We start from the raw sequence: 27,353 nt of genomic DNA, 5'->3' as shown, positions 1-27,353 counted from the left end.
GTGTGTGTGTGTGTGTGTGTGTGTGTGTGTATGTGTGTGTGTGCAGCTTGATAGTGGTAGACCGCAGACAGCCTCTAGGTGCCATTGCACTTCGCTTGTGTGGATGCTTTCGTGCCTTCTTCATGTCTGGACCTGGGTAGAAAACAAACAGAAGAAAAAAAAAGCAGTACAGGGTAAATTCAAGGTGTTGTCTGGTTAAAGCATGTTATTAAAATGTTATACAAATGCATCAGTAGGAAAAGACACACACTCTTGCACAAAAACAAAACGTAGTAAAGACAGGGAATGGATTTCAATCAGCAAAATGTAATTTAATGTTTGTTTAGGTTTTAATTATATAACAACATATAATGTGCAAACTATATCTGCTTCAGTTTTACTAAAGAACTTGCATATTTTCATTTGTGTAAAAAAAAACAAAAAAAAAAACACTTTGAAGTGGACCAGATCCTATCAACACCTTGGGTGGTCCTTTGCAGGGTAGAAAATGAGCTGCTGGGTGTGTACATTAGCCTCTGATATAACAACAAAAGAGCTCCACTCTTAGAATCATATTAAATCAGCATCTCTGAAATAAAAGACTTTGATTTAAAAACACACATCAGAAGCTGTATATTGTAGTGGCCAACAGAGCTACTGTAGAAAATGCTTTAATGTTGTGTTCTACTCCCACTGAAGAACTTCAGGTTTACGAGGGCACTGGTTGTGATGTATTGTATACTATAGCTCTGTGTCTGATGATAAAAAGCTGGATGAGTCCAAATGAAGTCTATAGTCAACCTGCGTTGTCACAGCAGTAAATTTTCAAACTCAGTAAATCAGTATCCAGGAAAATATTGGGAAACTCAGCACTATTTTTGATTCCAGATTTCAAATTACAGATGCTAGTTGAATAAATGTGCAAAATTAAAATAGCATTTGGTACCAATAACATGCCTGATTAGTATTGTATCTGAATATAGCATCTGAGTATCAATACTTTATATTGAGAATAGATACATTTGATCAACCTATACCTGGAAGGAAGGATAAAAACAATATTGTGCAAACATCTGTTATATAAAAATACAGAATATAAAACATTTACAGAGTTCATTGATACATTGTTCCGAAAAATTTTCTCTTAAAAAAAAAATCTAAAACCAATTTCTAGTTTTGTTATATGTATGTTTTTATATTTTTCCTTTTCTTTTGGACAAAATAAACACAGCATTTTTCAAATTTAGTTTTTTTTTTTTTTTGTTGTTATATGAGCAGCTGCAGCTTTCTTTCATTTTAATGTCATTTAGCCCTTAGTTGTTATGGTACAATATGGTGCTCTCTAAAAACTGACGGCTCATTTGTGGTTAGCAAAGCACATCACAAATCCTGTGGAAGTCACATTCATTAATGTTTTTTTGAAGCTAATTTATGCCGCGTTAATGAATTCTTCAAAAATGCCACTGCTTGTAGTTTTAAGTAGTCCCTCTGAGTCTTTTTCATTTCCTTTTTGTTCTGGTTTGGTATCATGTCTGCCCTTTGGCATACCAGAGGAAGCGGTCATAATTAGATATGTACAAGAGATGGTTAATAAATATATGTAGTAGAAATTTGCAAGTTTAAGCACAACAGGTAAATATCAACTATTTCTTTTTTTTTTCTTTATATAAACATCACTAAGTGTGTAAAATTAAACTTTTCTTATTCTAATCTTGTGTTATGTGCATAGATGGATATATTATTCAAATGGGTGAGCTTTAAAACATTTCAACAGGATGAGACCACAGCTGTATTAAATAAGTCATACACTTTTAGGTTGTTATACTAGGTTATTATAAAAAACACAGTGAAACTTAAAAAAAGAAAAGAAAATGCTATAACTGTAGGCCTAAAAACATATTCAAATGGCCCGTTGCTGAAAGATACATGCTTTTTCATCTACATTCTCGAGGTGAACAATGATTGACCTTGACGACACATGAAATTGTTCGTACTTCCCTTTGATTTTAAATAGAGACAGAGGATAGCACAGGAAAGCTGCTTAATACAATAAAGGCAGATTATTATGCCAACTAAGGGCTTCTGTCAAGAAGTTAAAAATAAGAATAAAATATCTCCTCTCTGATCAGGCAAAATCTGGTAACCCTGTATATCGCTATACCAATATACCTACCCAAGGCATAGTTGCATACCCCAATTTTTTTTTTTTTTGCAAATATAATCTGTTGGATAATTATTAACAATAATAATCTTTATTAATACACAAATTTTTAAACAACTATTACAAACGGCCTTCCATCCAATAACTCTTGTATGTCAAACCTTCAGACCCATAACAGCAATTTAACTGGCTCTCAAGAGCCAAAACATTCATATCATGCCATAAACTACAGAGGTATGTTATTTTAAAGTGCTAAAGTGGCTAATACGCCAAAATAAATGGGAGTAAAGTTATAGCTTAAGAGCAGTTTGTAAATAAAATTCTGAAAAAAAAAGTTTAATTTAAACAGCTGAAAGTGGCCCTTTTAAAGACTTCACAATGAAACCTCACCTCTGCATATTAAAAATGTGAAATGAAAACTGATTGTACTTACTTCTACTCCAGATAACAATAAATACTTTAGTCTGGAAATATTTTGGGGGACATAAGATAATTTAAGGTGTGAAAAAAAAAGTCTTATTACGGTCATATTTTTAAATTACTCTTAAACAAGAAGCAGAGTTTCTGCTAAGCAGCTGGACATTTATAGAAGCAGTATTAGTTTCCATAATACACATCTGGAAAACCTCTACTAAATCAAGAAGGTTAATAGCCGTTTTTGCTTTAGTTTAAGAATTAAAGTAAACAACATATAAAAATAACATATATGAAATGTACTTCATGTGATAGCACATCAAAGAAGCTTTAGATTTTTCGAATATGCCTTTAAAAAATACATATTCACTTTTATTTCCTATTTCTCTTAGAGGAAAGTGTTTCATCTTTAAGTTATACCTCTGTTTTGTGCTATGTTGCTGATTTATTTATCTAGCATCGTTTCTCATCACGCTATCTCCTTTTTTCCTTCTTTCTCCAAATGTTCCAATCTTTCTGTCTGTATGCCTGCTGAGAACAGGGAAGTGCTACCACCATTAAAGCCCAAGCACACTTAAAAAAAGTGAACCCCTTAGTACATTTAAAAGAATGGGACCACCCACTTGTTTGGAAAATAAAATGCAACCATAAAATCCATGTTTACTCATAGAGGCCAGTAGACACAACGGGGGGAAAAGGCTGTTAATTGAGATAGGAGCATTTCATCGAACAGAGGAAGTATTTTTGGTAGGGAGGAAAAAAAAAAAAAAGAATGAATCAGGGCTGCTGGTAAAGCTCTTGCTGCAGGTCCTAACTGCATTCCAGTAAATCTGTCAAAATGTAATTACCAGAAAATAATCAATGCATCGCAGCTTTTCATATATCATTATTAAGATGCTTCATTATTTGTGTTATGATGTTCCTCCACAATTAACATTTGCATAGCATGCTATGCCATTCAGTTACTGTGTGAATTTTTTGTGTTGTTTAACTTAAAATCAAATTCGGCCTAATTTACATTAGCGAGTGGAGCAAAAGACAGGAAGACTTCCTATTCTGGAGGGCCACCCAGGTTTAAAATGTACAATATGTGAGATGTTGATGATGGAAAAATCCGGCAATTTTGTAGCAGCCTTTTAGGGCTAAGAGATTGCTAGAAGAACATAAATAATTTTAAATACCAGGGGGGGAAAAAGCCTTTATGGTTTTTATGGGAAGTTCAAACAGATGGCTTCCATTCAGAGGCTAAATACAGATTTGGATATAGGCTAAAGTTAGCTACACATTGAAATGCAGAAGGGCTGTACATTCACAGCTCTTCTCAGTAAAGCAAAGCAGTGATGTTTAAGCTCCCTTCTAGTAATGTCTGTCGCTGCTTTGATAATTTCTGCAGCACCGTGTCCAAACAATCAAGCCGGTAATGCGGCAGGAAACATACGGCGAGACTGTTTTTCAGGTTTATGTCGCACAGCGTTGCTAATCTGCTTTGTTGGTTTGTATGTATGCGCTCTTACCATGTTGTGCCTGTTTACAATAAAACTAGCACAGACATGTAGAGCGAGACCACCCAGAGAAGTTCCCCAAATACCGATGAAACTCACTAGTCTTAATTATATCCATCTTCTGGGCGTAACTTTTAGCCTAAAAAAAAGACATCCGAACCACCCCTCGACTGATAGGCCACAAGCCTCACGATAAAGCTTTATGAAAAAACTCTGACTTTAGATGAAAACAGTGCAGCATTGGCCTATTACTATCATTATCAGTATTATCATTAATATAATTTCTAGGCTATCCCATTTTACATTTAATACACATTGTATTAAAGACGTGGAAGCCCAATACTTTAGGAGGCTGCAGCAAAATAAATAAGAAATTTAAATCAAAGGGGTGATAGCTCTGCAATGAACACCTGTGCAGTGCTTAGCACTTCATTAACAGAAGGAAAGACATGGCAGCCTCCAAATGTGGTCCCACGCATGAGCCACTTTAGGAAAACAACTGCTGCCTGTTTTGACTGACCTGTTCCTGTCTGCAATCTCTAATTTTCATGTTGGGAATGTAAGGGGGCAATTGTTTTGGTTGGGAACGTACGCAGACATAGAAAGGTGCAAGAAGACACAAGAGGAGAGAGAGTCTAAGCAGACAGGACCTCTGCCACTGTCTGCCAGACAGAATCCTCCTCATGCTTTGATCTGCTGCCCACTTCTCCCCTCTGTGCTTTTCGTCTTCAAGCACACAGCTGCGATGATTAGCAGAATTGTTGATTGTTGAATCCAACGCTGAAAAAATTTAAATACAGTGAAAGTTCATTTGAAATGAATGCCAGTTTAACACCTAACAATGCTAAAAATAATCATAAAGATAAACTTCTACTTTTAAAAACACAATTTAAATGTAAAATAAGCAGCTTAAATCTTTTCTTGTTGCAGTTTGGCTGAGATGCTATCTAAAGCCATTTGTTCCAAGTAGTGAAGCTAATGATCCTGATCTGACTCTTGGCATTAGGCAGGGAGCAAAGGAAGGTAAGTAACCTCATATGTTCTCAGGGGGCCGAGATAATGAGAGGGAATGAGAACACAAGCTACAGTCCATCATCTACTTAGAATCTAGACAACAGTGCTGTCTTTCTGCTACCATCCCATACCCAACCAAAGCTTGACAAGACGTGCAAACACAACTCTTCCTCCCCATCTAATTTTCCTGCTGTCTAGTTAAGTAAACGTAATATGTGTTGCATGCAATCATCAATAAGTCAATAGCCCATTAACTCCGAGGCATTGGTATTATTACTGTAAATAAGGAGTTCCATCATCAGGAAAGCCGGCTGTCGCCATTTGCTTTTTCTTTTATCTGCTCGGTTGGCATCGTATGGTCAGCCAGGACATTATGCTTTCTAGATTCACTTAACAACCTGAAGGATAACAGATGGACTGGAATACTGGCAAAAAAAATGTGTGTTTTAGGATTAAAACAGTGTGTGACAAACTATGGCAAATAGGTATAGTACATTAAGGTGTTTTTCGTTGTTTTTTTTGTGGTAAATGAACTAAATGTACCCCCAACAAACCCCACCTCCAGACATGCTCAGTAATTTTAATAAACATACATATACAATTATCTTTTAGAAAACAAATAATGGTAAATTGTAATCAACAAAATTTCTGGTCTGATAGTTAAAATTTAAGTTGTATTTTCTAAAAAAAAATAAACCGTTTTACACAACTTGGCCCACTGACTTTTAAAAATAAATACAAAGGTCCACCTTTGAGGAAATCTGAGATCTGTATGAGACACCGTATGTCGCTATTACAAATCAGAAAGCAAAGCTGTTGGCATTTCAAAATAAATGCTGCATTTTTAGATTTGGCTGTAAATGAATATATTGTGTTTGATGTTAAATTGTTAAGAAATATGCTCAACAATATGTAAATAGTAATATGCCATTATATAACTTCACCCGGACATTTTCTGTAGGATGAAAAAAAATAAAACAAGTACCAAACTGCTGAGTTTCATTCTGTTATTCTCTTCTTCAAATACTATTTATTTCCTCATTTATAAAGATGTTTTACACTATGAATCTATTATATCTCATTTGTAAGTTTAGAAATATGGTATATTTAAAGAACCGCTTAACAGTTAAACCAGCTCTTAAAAAAATGAAACCATTGTTCTTAGATAAGTTTTGAAATAGGGCTGAAACAATTACTTGGATTAATCGTGATTAATTGACTAGTGAAATAATCGTCAACTAATTTAGTAATCGGTTAATCGTTAACTGTAGTATAGAGACTCTAAATGCCTTTAAACTCTAAATGCCTTTAGCTGACAGAGCAGCCGACTAAGAGCAGTAATTATACGTGAATTGTAACAAATATATATTAAAATGTCAAATATAAGATAAAAATGTTTTTCCTGTGTCAACATGCTCTATCCAGAACTCCTCCACTGGAAAAGTTACTAGCTTAATTTTCCTAAAAAAAACTTCTTAAAGGAACCTTAGGTTATCCAATTATCAATCAATTAATTGAAAAAATAATTGACAGATTAACCGATTTTCAAAATAATCATTATTTGCAGCCTTAATTTGTAAGGATGTTGGTTATTTAACCTCTTAGTTATTTTGCTGTTCTTGAGATTCAAAATTGTGTATCTGGAAAAGTAGATTGCAGGATGTTTTTTAACTACCATGCTTTAGTTGATAGCTACCATGTAGATGACAATGAGTGAATTCAAGTACTGTAAGGAAAAGTGGTTATGCAAGCATAAAATAAATATATAAAAATTAGACATGCTTTTCCTCTTCTTTTTGATAACACCAAATTTCTTATTAATAACCGCTTGGTGGTTGAGTTTGCTGCCATAAATAAAGGAGCCAAAATGTATGCATAGACATTGTATAGCCAGGCAGTCCTTGTACATGAGGCAGAGAGAATTTGGTTGTAATGGGAAAGCAGCAGGCGGTCCACTCCTTTGCTTTTATGCGATTGAAGCTGAGCAGATATTTTACGTGTGTGTGTGTGTCTGTGGAAAAGAGAGCAAAGCACCAGAATAAGCACCTCCTGCACTGTGGATGTGGGTGTGTATGCCTTGTGGAGACAGCGTAAGGCCAATTTCCCAGGAATATGTTACATTGTGGGGACCAGTCAGCTGGTCCTCATGTGGGTTAGGTATGTGTTGGTATAGGTAAGGGTAAGGGTCGGGGTTAGGCCATAGAAATGATTGAGACATGAATTGAAGTCAATCAAAATTCCCCTTAAAGAGAGCAAAACACGACTGGGGTGTGTATAAATGTGTTCGTGTGTGTCGGTAATAGCTCCTATGGCAGGCTAATGATAGGTCTTATCGACACCCAGCAGTGAATGCAGGCCTTTGTCTCCTCTCGGGACGCATTATGAAAAGCTTAGGGGGCTGCCTTTGACTCCTCTTTCATTTGTTCTCGCACTGATAAAACTTGGGAGAAAAAAGCAACTCTTATACGTCTCCTATATTGCAACTAGGTTGGTTAAAATCAAGAGCCCTGTGTGCTCATCAACAAAACAAGCAAAAGTTAGAGCCACCGTGCAAAACTCATAAGTAGCAGACAAAAGATGAAGATTAAGAAGCTGAAATTTACATATTGCAGAACAAATTTGCAATGCTCCAACAACAGTTATCAGAATGGAAAGAAGGAAATAACATGAGTGTGCTTAAGGTGCAGCTTTAGATTGTTTTCAGCAACTGAACAAAATATAAACTCGGATTATAAAACATTTCAAAATTCTTGTCTGGAACTTTGGGATTTATATCTCAACAACATTCTAAAAGATTTTGCTTCTTCAGATTCCTAAACATTAAAGATAAACTGAACTTTTATTGGTGTTGCTTTATTTGTTTTAACATAGCAGCCTTCTGCTTCATGTTCCACCGGGACTGGCAGCATTTTTAGCCTGATGAACAGAAACTGTCACTACTCAAAACTCATTTTAACTATATTTATTCTTTAAATTGCACACGCACTCATTCAGTTTAGTTGATTTTTAGGGACAGGTTTAAAGTGTGTACTACATATAGTTATTTTTTTAAGGCTAGGTTCATCACTGTGCTTGCTTGTTTGCTGGATGTGCAGCTCGTTTCTACAGACGAGCAATTTGTGACATACCAATGTTTTCTTTTCCAAAGATGTCAGTGCTACTCATCTCTGATCGTCTCTACTTCTAAGCAGGGTAAAAAAAGGCAAATACAGCTAACGAACAAGCAGTAATGGAAACATTTGAAAAATTATGTGGGTGAAGTAGAGCCAGGACAAGAGGAGCCGGTGGAAAAGGAGCAAAACTTTACTTCTCATATTCTTAAAACCATCCCCTTGGGAAAGTCTAGTCATTTTCCTGCTGAGTCAATAAAGGTTTATGCTCAAACTACACACTAACTTTTGTTTTGTTAGAAATTTCGTATTTGGATTGTGGGCGAAAAAAGATGCAAGAGTTGAAGCAAGAGTTGAGTTGAATTCCCATCCTGGAATCGTTCTGCATGGAGTCGCTATGTTTTCCCTTTGTATCCGTTGGTTCTCTCTGGGTAGTCTGGCTTGCTCCCTAATAAATGATTGGAGTCTCTAAATTGCCCTTAGGTGTGAATTTGTTGTAGACATGGTTTTCTGTGTGTTGTCCTGTGAGCTGTCCAGAGTGTACCCTGCCTCACTGGAGACAACCCCCACGCCATGACCCTGACAGATAAGTGGTAGGAGATTGATGGATGGTTTGGATTTTTACCTTCTGGGGAACCCTCTTGTTGTTTTTCCACTAACCTTTACCTCTGACACTGTAACAATTCTTCATCTAGTTTCTTAACTAAATGTTCAGTGTAAACTTTCTTTGTTTCTCCTCTGTCTTTCCCTGTCGGTTTTGCCAACACGGTGATAAATAATGAATCGCCCCAATAAGCTGTGCAGCAGGGACTTGGAGGCTTCATTTAGCTGCCACATAGTGTTGAGAGTCCCCCATCCCATTCTTCACAACAATTAGAAAAGGGTCCAGGAAGTGCATCGCTTTTATGATCTTTCAAAGACGTTAGAGACTCTACTGCACATACCCTTAACACTTCTGGGTTTACTAGTTCCACATTATCCAGTCTGTCTTTCAATCATCTCAAAACCTAACTTTAAAATTTAGTGAATTGCATTTTTCTGTCTCTGTTGCTTATCCTCCAGTCTGTAAATTACTGTCTGTAAAACCACTTCTGCTCCATTTTCTAAGAATCTTTTACTGATATCTCCAGTTTCAAAGTGAAGTGGCTTCAGACACAATAAAACCTCTGTGCAAACACAAATGTTATCTAGTCTTCTGCTCTTTTAGGTTTTCATGCTCATTAACTGGCCTTCTTGACTAAACCCACTGGAAAACTTTGTGCTACATTCGCAGTTATTCGTAAAAGAAAATTTCCCTCAAAAATCATCCCATACATATAAATCTGTAAAAGGAAAAGCTTTTTATACACTGCAGCTTGAACCTTTTTAACCTTGTCTCTTTCTGTCGAAATGAACAACAATAGAGATTAAATCTGCTTTTTGAGTCAAAGCTAGTATAGACAGATTTCTGTCTGCGGTTGAAATGCATCATGTCTTCAGAGAAAAAAAGGGTAAAGAGGAAAAGTCAGCAGCATGTCTGAATATTTTCTTGCATCCTCCACCTTTATCCTTCCTTTCTTCCCAGGACAACTCATGCATCCTTTGACAACTTCCTAAAACAATGGGATTGTTTATCATGGCGCAATTTACGTCTCCACTAATCCCAGGTGGTTGATACACAATACATCCATCAGAAGGATGATGAAAGAAGGCATTTCTTCCTCAAAGGAGTTCTAAACCACTTATATATAAAAAAAAAAAGTCTTGTGTTGCTTGTATGATACAAACAGACACAACCATCGCTCAACTTCCTATAACCCTGCCAAACCATTTCATCATCTCCTGTATCTTTTTTTGTTGTTGTTTCTTACGTCTGTGGCTAGTAAAAAAAAAAAAAAAAAAAAAAAAAAGATATGCTACTTTATAATTCCATTTCCTTACATAAATGAATGCAATAAAAGAACATAAATTGTGATAAATGCTGGTTGCATATGATTAAATTATTAAAAAGACATGAGGCAACAAATAAATATAAAGACAGAGCTGAAATAAGAATAAAATGAATTTAGACGCCCTGTAGAAGTTAAGAGGATGACATGGAGAGCAAGAAGAGGCAGCCGAGTGTAACTATACAGGTTTGATATTGAATGAGTTAAGCTGAAATGAACAAGACCAGACGTGGAATTGAATTTGCTGTTTCTTCTACAGAACATGAGCTCGAGTTCAGTTTAGATTGAAAGTTGATGATGTAATACCTGAAGCTGAAAATTTATATAAGTCGTAGTAAAGTTTGGTAGGCTACAGTGAGCCTGCATAAAATGTCTAAATCATTTTCAAGAGAGTTTAAAAAAATACTTTTACACAAATTAAAAATAAATAAGCGCTATAATAAAGAAAGGTATAACTAGCTTCTATACTTTATTAAAAACCTTGAGGGGGAAAATGGTGAATAATGGATGAATTTTTAACAAATAAAACCCCTTAAAATCTTTGAAGAAAAATCCCATCATTGCTGCTGTAGCCTGTGGGGGCGAGGGTTGAGGTGCAGGAGTGTTTTCATCAGTAGGGAGGGTGACAAGTATGGAGAAAAACAACATTGTCTTTGCCTCTTGCTGGATCTCCTCTTTAACAACCCCCCCGTCTGTGTACCCTGGTGACCGTTCTGTCCATGCCTGCATGGAGGAAAATGATTTACTGCTGCTTTAAGCTTCACACAGAGAGTGAGAAGATTACTCACCGAGACGGCACTCACATTGGGAAACACTCAAACACAGTTAAGACAATAAGGTGGCTCCTCTGCCAGCTTCATTCCTGTATTTCACCTTGTGGCTATGCTGTTCTCCAAACTAATGATTTATTCTCCTTCTCTACATCCAAGCATTGTTTGGCTCTTTATGCTCTGATGCAGGCTGAAAGAAAAAAAATCTTACTATATGAAATGGATACTCTGATCACAGGTGGAGTTTTTAAGCAGCAGGTTTCATTATTAGAATAATGGCTACTAAAATTTAACCGTGATTAAGAAATTTCCTCAAAGGAGAACTTTTTTTTGCCTGCTTAATTAAGTTTCCATGGCCATAGGCCACTTCAAATAGAAGGGTTTTGCAATTTCCGTTGACTTTTCTGTCACTGTGGATTTAAAAATTAATCTCCTGGCATTGATTAAACCTTCAAAAAAACATTTCTGTTACTCAAAATTCCTTATCTTCAGTTTTTGCAGACAAAAATAATCCCCTCATGACTTAAAACAGCTTAGATGTACTTCAACACCTTCCTATCATTTATAATATGTGTATATATGAATATGTAAATCAGTCGCCGCCTCCACAGCTTTCCTAAGGTCGCTTCTACCTGCTCGACATAAACCCTGCTCAAAACTTTACATGCAATTTATAAGAGAAGGAGGGTGAAGTGTTCACCGCTGCCTTGAAGTAAGTTATTCAAAGTAGTGACCCGTTTTGTATTTTTTCCACATGACAAATGGGGTTAAAATTGCGTCTAACAAACCAGCAAACCTTTTCGACATATGAGGAACACTTGGGTTCAATTTGGTTGAAAAGCTGAAAATGTTATTTAGCTCAAGACGTAACTATTAACAATATTCCAATTCTTCATTAAAGATTATGTAATCCATTGTTTAATAATAATAAGTCAGTTGTTCACATATTGTTATTGACTATTGTTCTGTATTTAAGTAATATACATTTTTAAAGGGTCAATCAGTCAACGCTTAAAGTTGCAATATCATATCAGAATAGGTCTGCAACTAACGATTAATTTGCAAATTGATTAATCTGTCAATTATTTTTTTCGATTAATCAATTATTAATCATATGGCCAAAGGTTCTCTTCAAATAGATTTTTTACAAAATTGAATCAGACAAAACTAAAACTTGGGGGGGTTCTGCATAGAGCATATTGGCAGAGGAAAAGCATTTTTTTTTATCTTAAATGCAAAATTTTTAGATATTTTCTTTAACAATTTTAATAAAATTACAGCTCTAAGTAGGTTGCCCTGACAGCTAAAACCATATTTTACAGTATCTATACTCCAAATAACGATTAATCGATTACTAAATTAGTTGATTAGTTCATCCCTACATCAAAAATAAAAAAAGTTGCATCAAAAAACCACTGGCAAATATTCACTTTGACTATTTTTGAATAATTTTTTAATCTACAGCATTTTGGCTTTCGGTTCAAAATGTTGTAATGTTGATGGTGCATCAGTAGGAGATAGAAACGCAGATGTTAACAAAGATGAAACATTCTGATCCTCGATTAAATAAAGCCAGGCTCCAGATTAGTCTGAAAATGGTTGTAATTCTTGTGAGGCTAATTCCCCATGTCTTAGCTCCTTTGCTTTTGTTAGAAGTTTAATAGCAACAGAGTCAGCACAAAGTCAGAGAAACGTGCAAAAGTCACAGCTTGGTGCTTATTAGCCTCTTCAAGATTTCTTTCTTTTAAAACAAATTTCCAGATGTGCAGTTCATTGGAGTATTCCGCAAAACCGGACTTTTAGAATTATCCATTTTGAAATGCCTATTTAAAAAAAGCCAGTGACTGAACATCATTACTGTGAAAAACTGTCCATGTTTATGTCAACAATGCCCTAAACTAAAGCAGAGGAATAAAAACCAAACTATCTCTTTTTTTCTTTTAATAGCATCTTGTAGCTCTACACTGGCAACAAAAGGATTTATGAAAACATTTTAAATAATGCAAATGGTAAACAAACCTCAATATGTTCTGAAGCTTCAGTCTTTGCTTCTTGGAGTTTCTGCATGATGTAGAAAGTGATATTCTAAACGCCAATAATCATGATACTTAACGATTTGCTAGTGCACTACAGTCAAGATAACAAATGCATTTGGAATCTTGGTACATTGAGTTCACCATGATGGCCACACCTGATGTAAGCTCAATCGGTTGAGATGCTAAAGCTTCCATGGAAACTAGGGTGAATGTTAATGATGGAAAAGTAGCCCTAAGTTAAATACAGCAGATATCGTCTGATAGAGTAGCAATATTTGATGGCATTTTTGCAATAAGATCTTTCTCTAAACTGTGCAGCCCTATCTTTTGAGGAAAAAAAGCTGTTTAAGCAAAAATCGTGATTATTCAGTAGTAGCTGTTAAAAAAAAAGGCTCCTTTATTATAATAGGACATCATTTCTCAGTTTTTAGGAAATAACCACTTATGTGCGTGTTGAACGCTACCCTTTAAGGTTTTCTCGATCTTACTTTTTTTTTTGCAGGAATGTATTATTGAAAAAGAAATTGCTAGGTGAAAGTTGTAACAGTAAAAACAAATGGAAACAAATTATAAAGACTTGCGTTTTTTGGGAGGAAAAATAGCTAAACAAGGTGCAAAGATAAAGGGAAGACAATGACTATAAACAGAAAATAATTTATTTACCTGTTGATTGTGGCTCAACATGCAATAGAGACACACAAACCAAGACATGCTCAGTTAAGGTAGGAAGAAAACATACACACATACAAAAAAACAAACCTGCCCCAGCTGTACAACTGACCCAGGTGGAGAAGACAGCAGAGAAATGCTGTGAAACAGGCCACAAACTCACCTGATAGTCTGCTTTTCACAGCTCGCCACTTTAGTTGGGGTCTGCTTCCCTTTCTCTCCTCTTTGGTGAAAACCAACACTGTGAATTATATTCAGTCTCTTCCTCCTGTCAGTTCGTTTCATGATCTGTCAGATAAAAGGACCAAAAGGAGAAAACCAATAATTAAGACACAGTTCTAAAGAACTAAGGTCAAGAAGCAACCTAGATTATAAAAAGTTGGGCTTAATTCTAAGCCCTTGGTGTCCAGTTCATTTGTCCTGCATAAAAGAAGTTCTAGGTAGAAATAATTGCGATGGAAATTCTTTTTTTATTGAACTACAAAAGAGAAAAAGAGCAAACATTCCTGCTCGCAAACCTTTACTGGTGGTCTACTGTAAAGAGTGGTCATATAATGAAACATAAATACTTAGGCATCGTATGACTACATAAAGTGTCATTTATAATTTGCCGAACTGTTTTGACTTGTTACTCTGTCAGTTTCATCTTTCTTTTCTTCACTTAAACTGTGTTGACATGTGCAGTTTGGGCAATTTTCTCATGGCTGTAACTGCTTCGAAATAATTGACACGGTTTGTTTTGCGAGCGTGCGTGCGTGCGGGGTGGGCTTACAGTGCGCTGATGAAATTGCTAACAGCTGTGACAGCCGCCATTGAGCACAGAAACCCCCCTTTTCGTCATCTCATTTGTAGCGTACAGCTGCACAGATAAAGCACGAGGGTTAAGCAAATAATGCACAATAGCCAGAAAACAATGTCCCTCCTCTATCAGTCCCTCGCACACACTCGTTCCAAGTGCAAGCGCTGCTAAAAAAGAAAAAAATAGAGTACCAGCTGCAAGTGCAGAAAAATGAGTGGCACTGCTTGTCTTCCCTGTAACTGGGAGCAGTGTGTATACACCCCTGCTATCCTTCCATTCATTCAAATCTCTTTTTCTTAATGATAAACCCTCCTCGGTCACACTCTCTCCTTGCCTGCACCCCTCTAACCGCACCCCTCCAGTCTGGTGTCGACCCTTCAACAAGGCAGCAACAGTGCTCCTTTGTCTGTCCTCCTCCCCTCCTCTCTCTCCTTGCCCCCTCATCCTGCCCTGAGAGATGCTGGTTGGCGGGGACGGAGGCATGCCTCGACAGGAACGCCAGAGGAGAGGAAGGGAGGGAATGCAGCAGGAAAAATATAGGTGGAGGAAGGTCAGGGGGGAGGGGGTGGGTAGGGGTGTGTGGGTTGGTTAGGTGGGTGCGGGGGTCGGCAGTCAATTTCTGTCAGTATTTCTTTTTTCTACTTCTCTGCTATCTATTCAGACTGAGATGAGTGCAGCTTAAAAAGCGCTTGAAGGGGGGAAAAAAAATAAGGTGGGTTTCAAGTGGCCGCACCCTAAGTGAACCCTTTGACGCCATGCTTACCATTACAAAAAGTGATTTCCAAAGGGGGAATAGCTGGTTTGAACAGAGAGCCTATTTTTAAACTCTAAAGCAAAGTTGGAAAACACAAGGAAAAAAAAATATTCTCTTTGAAAACCAGCTCTGTTTATTGGGTTTTATGGTTAAAAAAAGATTTTTTTGCAGTTTTCCAATAGGGAATTCTTAAAAATAGCTACAAGTATATGATGTATAATTTCTCATTTATGCAAAGAAAATACCAGAACCAAACCCACCGAGGTTAGTCAGGACATAATTTTAGCAGATTCATTCTGGTACCACTGCGGGTCCTGCAAACCAAGGCCCCTAATAGCATAAATACTGCTCTTATAGTGGTGTCTGGGGAATGTCTCATTTGGTGGTGAGGGAGACAGAAAGGTAGAGCAGTACCTTTTTAGCAAAAACACATAAACACTGCGTCAAGTTAGAGGATATTGGATCATTAACCCGAACAAATCTACAAACATTGGATTTATGGTAAACACATTCCTAGCTTTATGGGAGGTGTGTCAAGCCATGTTATTACACTCTGAGCTTGAGGATAGAATATATATTATATCTATATCTATATATATGTGAGCCTCAAAGAACGTGGGGCCACATCCCTCAGTTTCAACGTGGCTCTGTGTGTGTGAGGGATATACCACAGACAGTGAAAGATTGTGACAATTTCTGTGTTTGTGTGGCACGACTACAGTGATGCAGCTCTGCGCCTTGATCTAGACTCCTGCCTGCATGTGACACCCACTGCGCCTGCTTCATTAATCAATAGGACAGATGAAGACAGACTCCTGCTGCGCCGTGACGGAGAATGGTGGCTCGTATTTCCAACCATGTGTGTTTGTGCAAACACATAGACGCCAATGCCCCAGGGTAGAATGTGGCAGACATGATGCGAACCTTCAAGGCTTCCTGCCCACTCAGATCATCTGTATTGCATTTGCCTTCTTGTACCTCCAGAAGATGAAAACATCTTTGTTTATTTGATGTTTTGAATTCATTTGTGTTTTGCTACTGTATTAACCAAAATGTCCTGAAGCCCTGAATTCTTCAAAAAAAAAAAAAAAAAAAAAAGCTAGGATTTTACGCTTATGTTAAGGGTATTTTTTCTGTTTATCTCCTATTGTCAAACTTTCTGAAGTCGCTTCAGTTTTGAATAAAAATTTCAATGAACGCAACATCAGAATCACAGCAATTAGGAGGCTTTAACTATTGTTCATCTTTTTTAATATGGCACATGCCTTGAAAAGAGGAATCAACTTCTTTCATTTTAGTTTTATCTGTGATTTCAAGCACAGACACACACACATAACAGTAATTGTGAGTTCTTAGAAACACTTAGAAATACACACAAAACTCCTGGTGTGTTTATCCCAAATCCTTTTTTTAAACCTTAGCTAAAAAGAGAAAGTGCCTTAAGGGTATACTGAGAAAACTTTTGTATACATAAGTCTATTATACCTCACTGTACAGTCAGACCATCTGAAAATTACATCGAATCTTAAAATAAACTTCCCCTTTCATGTGAGACCAAAGGAAAAAAAAAACCCTCATAATTTAGGTTTTGACATTTTTTGGTTCCTTTAGAACTGTTGCAACAACAGAATCCCAGTTATATTCATAGTAATGTGTGAGAACAAATACAGAAGTGGAGTAACTTCCAATTATTATTTCATCTATTGTAAAACGTTTGTAGTCCAACAAACATCATAAATAATAAACCTGTACTGCAAGTTTCGTCTTTACCTTCATTAAAGCAACTAATTAGGAAGCGTTTTACTGATGCAAGCTGATAGATTAATGCTTTCAATCATGTGTTTTTGTGAGCTCAAACAAAAAAATATTTTAATTAAAAAAGCTGTACTGGGAAAACAGATTTTGGGATGAAGAGAAATGAAAGAATGTAGATCAGGGAGGGTTAGAGGACCGTTTTCACGTAATTCAGTGCGACCCTTCTCCCTCCTCATGCTGCGCACTGCCAGTCAGCTGACACAGTTAAGACTCCTATATTTTCCTCCAGCTTATCATAAAGATTGGTTTGGCTTTTTGGAAACACAATTGCGGGTAGTCATCCACCATTCTTATTAAAGCAACTACAGTCATGTAAAGACTTGTTTCTGTTTTACACTTTAATATAAAATACCACAATAAAGGTATATTTAGTCACTGATATGATACTGCAAGAATCTCCTAAACAGGAAATGCCAATGTAGTGTATCTGTTTATCAATCGTTAAAAAAAAAAAAAAAAATCACAGAACACAAGCTGTTTTCAAAGAAAATACCATAATTTACATTACATTGTATAATGGAAACACAAGTTATCCAATAATAAACCATACTTTCATCTTCATGACACACCCTACTGCATTTGGTCTTTAGTATTCTTAAGAAAATAAAAGACAAAACAATGTAACACCAACATATAAATAATTTACTGAATATGTTCCATGAAAGTTTGATTTGCATTAAAGTATATTCTGGTAACTGGGCAAGAGGAATGTGTGTAATTTCCTGGAGCTCTAAATGATTTGAATTCAAAGCCACTGAGGCCATTTTCTTCCACAGAAGCTAAATCTTGCAGAACGGTTATCAGTCATTGAGGTTTTTTGCCTCATGCATGTACTGCTAGACCGTTTTGTGTGCATTCAGTGTAACTTGTGATACTTGGCCAGAACTCAGTGCCCTCTTTGTTACCCATTGTGCAGTGATGAATGAATCTTTCTTTCAAATTTCATACAGAGTTGCTCTGTGTAGAACCATAGAGACTCTTCTGAGACTGCTGTGCAAATGACCTGTGTGACCACCTAAAAAAGTAATATTAACTGACGTAAACTTACTAATAGCAGTTGAATTAAAGTAAAAGAAATAGAGCATTATCTAGTTTTCTGCAATATTAAGTAAACCTTGATTAGTGATAAAAGTTTCATCTGCTCTTGTATTTCTTGATATATTTGTGTTTTTATACAAGATAGATTAAAATTAGTTAGAAGACCTTGGTTCATTTTTTTCAATCATTTTTGTCAGGTTCAAAACAAATTTAGGCTCAGAAATGCATTTGTTTGATTTATTCAAGAAACTATTAAGTAGCTTGATGGATCCCCGACTGGCAATAATGCATTAGCTGTAAATATGTGACAGCAAATCATTTTGGTTTATTGATGAGAACCTCTTCTGCCTCTGTGATGGATTTTCTCTTTTATAAGAGCCGAGCATCGCTGCAACATTACATAGAATTTGTTGATTTTTAGTGACTCATATCAAAAGCCTTTGTTTACTCTTTGGAAAATTCATATGGTAACAATATTCTGAGAATACATTTCTTGTGTATTTCTCATGGATTTTACTAATGAACCACAATATAGAAATGACAAATGTGATTCCACTCTTGCCTTTAAACTAATAAATAGAAATAGTTTACAAAAATAATATTTTTATCATTTCTACATGTAAACAAGCAATATTTCTTGAATAGCGATTTCTGTGTGTATACAAAAAAAAAATCCTGTTGTTGGTTCTTAAGCCAAGGTGCCCTGATTAGATAGGCACATTGTGTGTTTTGACATTGTTGGCCTGACATTCAGACAAAGGGGACCAATGTAGGACTCAAGAGGGCAGATGACAAACACTCCTAAACCATAGCCAGACATAATCCCCCCTCCACCTCCTATCAAAACCCCACAACAAACATGGGGAGGAGGTGGACTTATTCAGAACATATTAGGGAGGTGAAGGGGGCCAGGCACAGAGGGACTCTCTTCTCTCAACTGTCCTAATCATCTGAGACAACCCCTCCAGAGGCAGACCTTACCGCCAACAAGCACCCCCCTCCCTCCCAAAGGCATGTCCCAGACACATCCAGGAGTGTTTACAAGGGCAGGCGGCCATGAAGTAGAGAAGCTGACCAGAAATGAACAGCCCCCCTGGGAGATGTAGTCTAATTGTCCATATTCTTGGTCCAAATCAAACAAGCTCAGGCTTCTCCAAGTATCCATACACTCACACGCTCCGCCCACTATCACCACCCCCTCTTTAACTGACTGGCACGTTCCGCGGAGAATGCCGCTGATGCAGAATGATGAGCGAGACCCCATTGTCTCATTATATTGTCTTCAATTAGGGAAGAGATGATGGGAGACAATGAGAGAAGCATTTGTAATCATAAGCCTTCCAAACTCATGCTGGGAAACAGAACTTCATTATGCCCAATGGTCCCTCATTGACGATAAAACAGAAAATATGCTGTTCATCCTTAGGAAGTTTTCAAGCACAAATGGCTTGGAAAGAAGTGAGTCAACATGAAAAACTGTAGGGGGTTTTGAAACTTAAGATAACAACAGATATGTATTGAGGCAAATCGCCTTATTTTATCTGAACTGCGAGAGAGCCACTGACTGCAATCTATGAAATCAGACTAACTATATCTTGTCTCTTACTCGTCTAATGCAAGCTTACATCTTGGTAGTGATGAGTTTAAAGGCAATGCAATTTTAAGGAGCGGGGAGTGGATATAAAGTTGTAAAAGATGGCTCATAATCCTTTCAGAATAAGAAACTCAAAATGTCTCATTTGAGTTTCCCAGAGATCAACTGAAAGATGTTAAATTTCGCTTGGATGTCTTTTAATCTCCACCCGGCAAGTGCTACACAAGTTAAGCCTATACAAATAAATTGTGGTAGTACTGGTGTCACAGTCATCGGTTGAAATTAGTCCTCTTTGAAACTTGACAACATATTGCCTTACATTCACCTGGAGAGTGTTGAGCTAAAAAATGACTAGAACCTGACATATTGCCAGCTTTGTAGCTCACCATGTCATTTTAAAAATCATGCTTCACTGTAGCTGTCGGGCTTTGATAGAACCATCCAACCGGACAAATACTGCTTTCAGAAAATTGTGCAAATGATTTCTTTCAACTAGGATTGGGGCTGTATTGTCCCCACTCTCCACCCCCACTGCCTGACTTTGCTTTTCCCTCTCTTGTGGCACAAAGAGCTAATCTGAGACAAACACTCGCACTGGCTTGAACACACTGTCAGCGCAAAACCTTAGCGATTTTATTTTATTTCAATCGTGTGAAGTGACAGAGAAGGTGAAAGCCACCATCCTTAGAGGGCAACACACAAAAAAGGAAAGATTGCTCCACATAATATGCTGGGATAATTGATCATTTTGTGTTTTACTCATCCAAACATTTGCTTGCTTTTTCACATGTATGGAAACAAAAACAAAAAAAGTCCTAAATTTCATTTTAGTTAAATTTTTCCCATTTACTGATTAAATCAGTCTGCAGTGGGTGCCAGCGAAAGGGATATCCACAAATTCAAGCTGCCCCAGAGCTAAACATCCTTTATTTCAAAGCTCCTTATCTGATACCACCAAATGGGGCAATACCATAGCCATGCCAACTATAGCCTTTTTTCTCTTTAAAAATATTTCCCTCTGCTTTCACACCAATGCATTGATTGCGGACAGACCCTTATTTAGTTCCTCTGCTTTCAAAACTCCATTTGTAACATGATCATCCAGACAGAAATGGCAGACGAATGGATGGACCCTAATCCCGTCACAACATTTGTGATATTTTCAGGAAAATTGAGAATAATACAAGCCACATTTTGGAGTCTGTTTCTGCTTTAAACTTGGGATGCAAGTTATCGCTTAATGAATTCATCTAAGGTTGATCGATATTATCGATTAACCTACAATTAATTGATGAGCTGAGATTTCCTTAAAAAGCTGACGTTTCTCATTATCAAGACAATCTTTCCATATTATAGAGGACTAAATATTTTTTTTTGCAATATTCTTTAATAGGTAAATAATTATTTTTTAATATCATTTTATGACAGTTGTACTAAATACTGACAGAAAAAATATAGCGCATTATCTAACTTATAAGATATATATAAAACAATGTATAATATCAAACAAAACAGGAACCTATTAAAGTACTGGATAAAAACAGATTAATAAAATATTCAACATAGTATGATTTCCAATGTACAGAGATGTAAAAACTATCATTTTAAGACGGACAATGTTGATCTGACATGCTGTCAAACTATTTTCCACTTGGTATTTATGAAGTGGACAGCAGCTGTAATTAAGCTTCCTGTTTTTTGTGATTTCCAGTAATCAGTTCTTCGGGAAACTTTGCACTGTTAGCAGCGCTTTTAGACAGCTGGTTCTAGTTTCTCTCAGATGAACGGTGAACTTGGTTCTCTGTAGTGCATTAACATAATATGCCTATATGTGTTTTTCTATTATGTTACAAATATTTTGCATACTGCTGTTGACCTTTTAAGATCAAATCTTTGCCTTTAAAGCACAACAGAGAAGTCAGTGTTGCTCCACCATGCAGTATGGCTAAATAGGTGCTATTTAGGTGATAAGCTGAGGACTTTTTAAATGTTTATATTTACAAAAAGAACTGCACAAAGTGCATTCTGCATACTTGTCACCATTAAATATTACAAATATTTCCAGACCAGGCTCTGGATCTAATTATGTTTCTGCTCCAGCACACCTCTGCTGCAACATTACTTTACTTGCAAACACCACTGAAGCTCCGCTTATGAACGGCTAGTGGATGGGGGTAACATTACAAAATGTTTTGATATAATAAACCATAAAACAACATAAATGGTAAGTTAATTATTTGTTTACATCTGTACTCAGAAATCATTTTCATTTTATACACTCGCAAAAGGGTTAAACGGAAAGGAGCCTAAAAAAGCTGCCTGGTTAGTTCTTTTAAACTAGAGACATTGATGTTAAGCTCACTCCGGGATGTTTCTCACCAGAAGCCAAACATTAAATGTGCTCATTGACCTCTGAGGACTTGACACATTCCTCTATGTTGAACAAGACTGTGCAGCAGTGCAGCATAGGGAAGCATCTGCCTCGTCACTCCACCCAGATGGCAGCAGAAAGTATGTAAATTGGTTCATTAACCTTACAGTGCTTTAACCAGTGGGCCATGCAAAAGGCTTATTCAATCTAGGCTTTCTTGAATTTTATTAAGGCCCATTAATAACATCAGGGAACTTCTGCTAATGGCCGGAGGTAGTTTTCTGTGGCGATATCAAACACTATAGTAATTATACGTGGCATCCTTCTGATTAACACTTCTGTGATTATTACACCATATACAAATCCCATTTACTCCCGTTTCAAAGATAGTTATCTATCTTATGGGTTGGAGGAAAAAATATATGACAGCAGTTACCCAATCCCCACAAGCAGGTTTGGATCTTTAACCCCAGACAATAGAGAAGCATACCAAAATAGCAGGGGGTGAAAATGTGAAAGGGAGCTGCGATTTTATGTTGCATTTCCCCCTCTTTATGGAGTGTGTGTGAGGAATTGGCTTGCAGTGTGTGTGTGAGCTGCCAGGAGTGAGGGCTTGCACCTGGAGCAGGGAGGAGCAAGCAGAGGGGCCAAGAGTCACCTCGTGGGCTAAACAGGATCGGAGTTCTCCCTCTTCCTAAGGAGGCCAGACGGCCCCCGGGGCTGCATCTCACAAGAAAGTCTTTCACGCCCCCTTCCTTCCTTTTCCCCCTTCTCTCCTTCCTCTCCTGGTCACTTCCTTTCCTATTCTCCTTTGGAAAAAGGCACAGTAATCCATAACCCACTCAACTATCAGCAGCTCAATTATCCCTCCTGTTCCTCTATTTTCTCCCCTTGGATGGAGATTCAAAAATAATTAACCTCTTCACGGCAGGGGACTTTTCTCAGGAAAGGACATGATTGTAAATTTAAAGACTCCAACATTTACATTCCTGACCATGACTTCACTCCTTCACGTCTAAATATGGTTACTAAAATTCTAATCGTGTCTAATTTTTCAACGTTAATACAATGGATGTTGTAATAGGAAGCTAAGCAATATTACAACCCTACGAAGAATTTAATCATAAATGAAATGTGTTGATGTTTAAAACAGAACAAAGGTCCTGTCTTATTTGTTTTGTTCATTTTTGTTGTTTTTCTTTTCTTTTTTTTTAAACAAAGTGTGTATAATATCTAGAGGTGCCTCCTATTCATCTCCAGGTAGAGAGCCTCAGAGTCTAGAAGGGAGAACAGCTGGTTGCACCAATTGAGCCTTTAATTACTCCCCGTTCAAAGGCTGGTAGCAAGAGACATGCCCTATGCCTCCTAATGCAGTGATGCAAAATTTCAAAAAACAAATCCAAAACAGGAGTGAGGATTGCGAATGGAGCTTGGTGACGGATTTTACAGACCCTCGTTCTTCAAAACATCCCATTTGAGAAGATTAAATTGTTGTTGAGCCCACCGCCCCCACCCGCCCCCCCCCCCCCCCCCACACACACCCTCTTCCAGCTGTTTGAGGATAATCCTCCAACAAACAAGTTTATCAAAAGGGAGAAACAAGAAAAACAACTGGTAGCCTGCTAAAAATATCTCCCTGTCGAACAAAGACCCTGACAGTCGGTTTACTACGAGGCAAACTAGCTAAATGTCTAGCTAACCTGTCAGAATTGGAATGACGTAATGCACAATCAACAGAGAGGGTAAAACAAAGAGCCATCTAAATCTGAATCAGTTCATGTCCACCAACATTGATCTTAAAATTTACATATTTTTGTATTTCATGTATTTGGATTTCAAATGTCACAAGACCTTATCTATCAGCTCAATGATGCCATATCAACGGACATCTTTTTAATGTCTATTTCAGGCCCAGTCGTCTTAAATCTAATGTAATGTTAACTTTAATGTAGCAAATGTTTTTGTGAGTCAGGTTTTTCCAAATCTGGCTTAATCAAAGACACAAAGTCAAGCTCATATCAACTGGATTCAATACAAACACTATATTAATCCCTTTATATGAAAAATAATTGTGTTTTAAGCACAAAGACATCAACTGAGGTCTTCATATGGACATTTTTTAAAATACAAAACATACCACTGTAAGAGCTTCATAGAGACAAAAAGTTGTTTTTTCATGAAAGGGAGTATTCTACTAATACTAAAAAACGTTATTATTTAAATATTTTTTATACTGATGTTTTTAAACCTTAATAAATCTAACCAAAATCACGTCTAACATCCCAACCAGCCATTTTCTGTGAAGAAAACTAGTTTAATATGGAGTTAAGCCAACAATATTTTTAGATTTAAGCAGCTAAAAGACCTTAATTAAAAACTAAAAGACAGCTCCCACTAAACCCCTTTTACATCATATTTAAGGTTGACAAGTTTCTGTGTTTATTTAGAAGGAAAAAATGTAAAAATTGGAGACACATAATAAGGTAGGTGTATGATAGGCTTAGTTAGCCAACTGGTCAACCCCAATCACACGTTAAATACATTTATACTTCAATGGTTTATTCAAGTGGAAACTGTTTCAACCTTTCATTTCTCAACAACAGAACATTGGGATACCAAGGAGTGATGTCTTATTCATATTTGTTCAATTCGATCTTACTTATGGTGTCCGAGCCTCAAAGCCATACAAAACAGTATCTGTTCAAGAGATTAATCACTCAGTTGAAAGATGAAACTGTGCTTCAGGAATAATAATACTAAAAATAATATATATTATATAATAATAATATGTAATATATATAGGGTATATATAGGGTATTTGCTGATTTATGACAAAACCCCTTCAAACACTGAACATCCATGAGGTCTGTTCTAATCTTTTTAGCCTTAATAAGCAGAAAGTTGGACTTTTCTTTTATCTTACATGTTTAGATTTCACCATTAGCCAATATGATGAATTTAAATTATCTTTTGCCTTTATTCAAACCAAAAAAGTATTTATTTATAGACTTTTATTTTTCCCAACCACCTCTACATGTGTTTTTGAGATGAAAAGTAATGTTATCTTTTCCATGACTATTCCACAGAACTCTGCTCGGGGCAGGCCATTGTAACGGCTTCTCTGCACCATCAATCAGTCTTTGTTCTACAGATAAGAGTACTGAACTTAGACTTAAATCACACTTAACGTCACTTTATGAATAAAGACATTCCTGTGTTTTATCACCCATATTCCCCATTCACATTTTAAAAAGGCAAAAATAAGAACTTAATGACAAAAAAAAAAAAATAATAGATCAAACTATGACGTGGTCGCTGTGAACACATAATTGCAAAAAATATGATATCGGACAAATAATGTAAAGAGAACCACAGGGTAAAGTGTCTTGCCTGAAGAACACAAGTAGATCCTGCCTCAGACAAAAACACAATAGAAGACAGAAGAATTCTTTGATGTTTCCTCATGAGTGTGTGTTTGTGTGTGTGTCTGTTACAACTCTGTGAGTCACCCACTTTCATCCAAGATCCATACAGGCTGCACGGCGACAGCAGCAGTAGCACTGAAACCACAACCCTTGTGCATGCGAAGACAAAACACTCACAAACAACATAGCGTGTCTTGATTTGGGATTGTGGAGCGAGGGACGGGCAGGGCAAGCCAGGCCAACAGGAGAACAGGAGTGAGGAAGAAGAAGAAAAAGGAAGGCGGAGAAGATGAAAACCTAAAACAACTGGCTGTACTACAGACAGACTGAAACTTCACTTGATCATTATGTCTAGCCTTCAGGTGTCTAGGGTCGGCGCACTGTAGGCAATAGTTAGGGTTAGAGGGAGGATGGGGTGGGTGAGAACAGATAACACAGCAGCCAGACAAAGAGGGAAATAAGAAGCACTGCCTACATACCACAAGCATCAAGAAGCAGAGGGTGGGAGTCAAGGGAGGGAGCGACAAGAAGAGAAAGAGGAGGGTTATAAAAATTTGATTAGACGATCCTCTGCTGAAGTGACTTTCTGTGTCGGGTTTGCTTTTCTTTCTTTCTTTTTTCTCCTTCCCTCCTCTTGCTTGTTCCCCTCCCTTTCGTGCTTCTCCAGACCGCTGCCTGAGAGAACGGAGCAGACAGATTTTATAGGTCCTAATTAAAGCCATCTGAAGCCTTTCAAAACATCAAATGGCCCCGATCCCCGAGTCTTTCCCTCTGATTGTGTGGTAGGTACAGAAAAAAATAAAATAAAAAAAATAAGGGCATCTATTTTTTGCCTTGACTCCAGAATGGACATACATTTTGTAGTCCCTCTTCCCTCCATTGACCCCTAGAACCCTCTAATTTCCAATCAATAAAAAGGTTCACTGAGTGGCATGACCCTTTTAAGATGAAATCCAATCCAATTAAATTTGATACTTATGAAATTTCATTACATAAATGAGGGTAAGAAATAAACTTTTGCTTTTAATTTTGATATAAAAATGACAATCCATCTTAATCTTTGTTAGGCGGTTGGAAGTGAAGTACAGACCTGTTTCAGTGCGCCTCCATCTAATTCTCCTGTTGGCCCCTCTAATTGTCCTCATTGAGCCGTGTGGCCCGGTTGCACAGCCTGCCTCTATGCCTGACTGGGGTCAACGGGTTTACTGTGTGCTTTTTATCTATATTTCATTCTATGGCGCTGCGCGGAGACAGCCACACATTCACAATGAGGACATTCACAGAGACACTCACAAAGAGTTCCAAAAACAGAGACAGGAACAAGAAATAAATGAATAAAAACATCATGTTAGTGAAACATTAACCAAGTCAAAATGTGTTATGACATATTCACACGTGCGCGTTTTTTTTTTTCTGTTTGAATGAGGAATAAAAAGAGAAGCCTTTGCGCGCAAAAGTGGAACAAGGCAATCAGTTGAAAACGAAGTCGGTAACAAATCAATACTTTTGCGAACAAAAGCAATCAGAGAAAAAAATAAAATATCATATTTAGACACTTACAATTTATTTAAATAACTTGTGGGTGTTGTTGTCTCGACGTCTGCATTCCCCTCGTCTCGACAGCAAAAAGTCTCCTCCAGCGGTGAAAGCCGCGTTCGTTGTGCGCCGTCAGGAGCGCTTCATCAGCCTCGTTGCAGGGAGATAAAAGTTTTTCTAATATTAAAAACCTGGACGTTCAATTGCAGGGAGCGGAGAGCAGCGCGGACGTCCGGTTCCCTGCGATGTCAGGTCTTCAGTGATGCCAGAGCTGGCCGGGATTGAGCGCCTGAAAGGACTGGAGAGCGCACGGAGAGGCGTCATGTGAGCAGGGGGCGCTGCGCCATTGGCCAGCAGGGTAAAACTGTGATAAGGCTACCCTGCGCACCATTGGTTTAGGACGGACGCGGAGGCGCCTCCTTACTTGACTATGCACAA

The 27,353-nt window shown here is 37.3% G+C and overlaps 1 long non-coding RNA gene across 1 annotated transcript; it reads right to left on the bottom strand.

Annotated features, from left to right (window-relative positions):
* LOC119787641 lies at positions 1-27,218 on the bottom strand. The gene is made up of 3 exons (XR_005281344.1): positions 26,940-27,218; positions 13,747-13,871; positions 1-132 (listed from the first exon to the last, which is right to left on the bottom strand). It is a non-coding gene; the product is annotated as an uncharacterized LOC119787641 (long non-coding RNA).
* Positions 27,219-27,353: the final 135 nt, after the last annotated feature.

The sequence above is a fragment of the Cyprinodon tularosa genome, unplaced genomic scaffold (assembly GCF_016077235.1).
Source record: "Cyprinodon tularosa strain WSP-4 unplaced genomic scaffold, ASM1607723v1 ctg30, whole genome shotgun sequence".
Classification (NCBI taxonomy): Eukaryota; Metazoa; Chordata; class Actinopteri; order Cyprinodontiformes; family Cyprinodontidae; genus Cyprinodon; species Cyprinodon tularosa.
The sequence above is the reverse complement of the archived record's forward strand: the minus strand, read 5'-3'. Positions and strand labels throughout refer to the sequence as shown.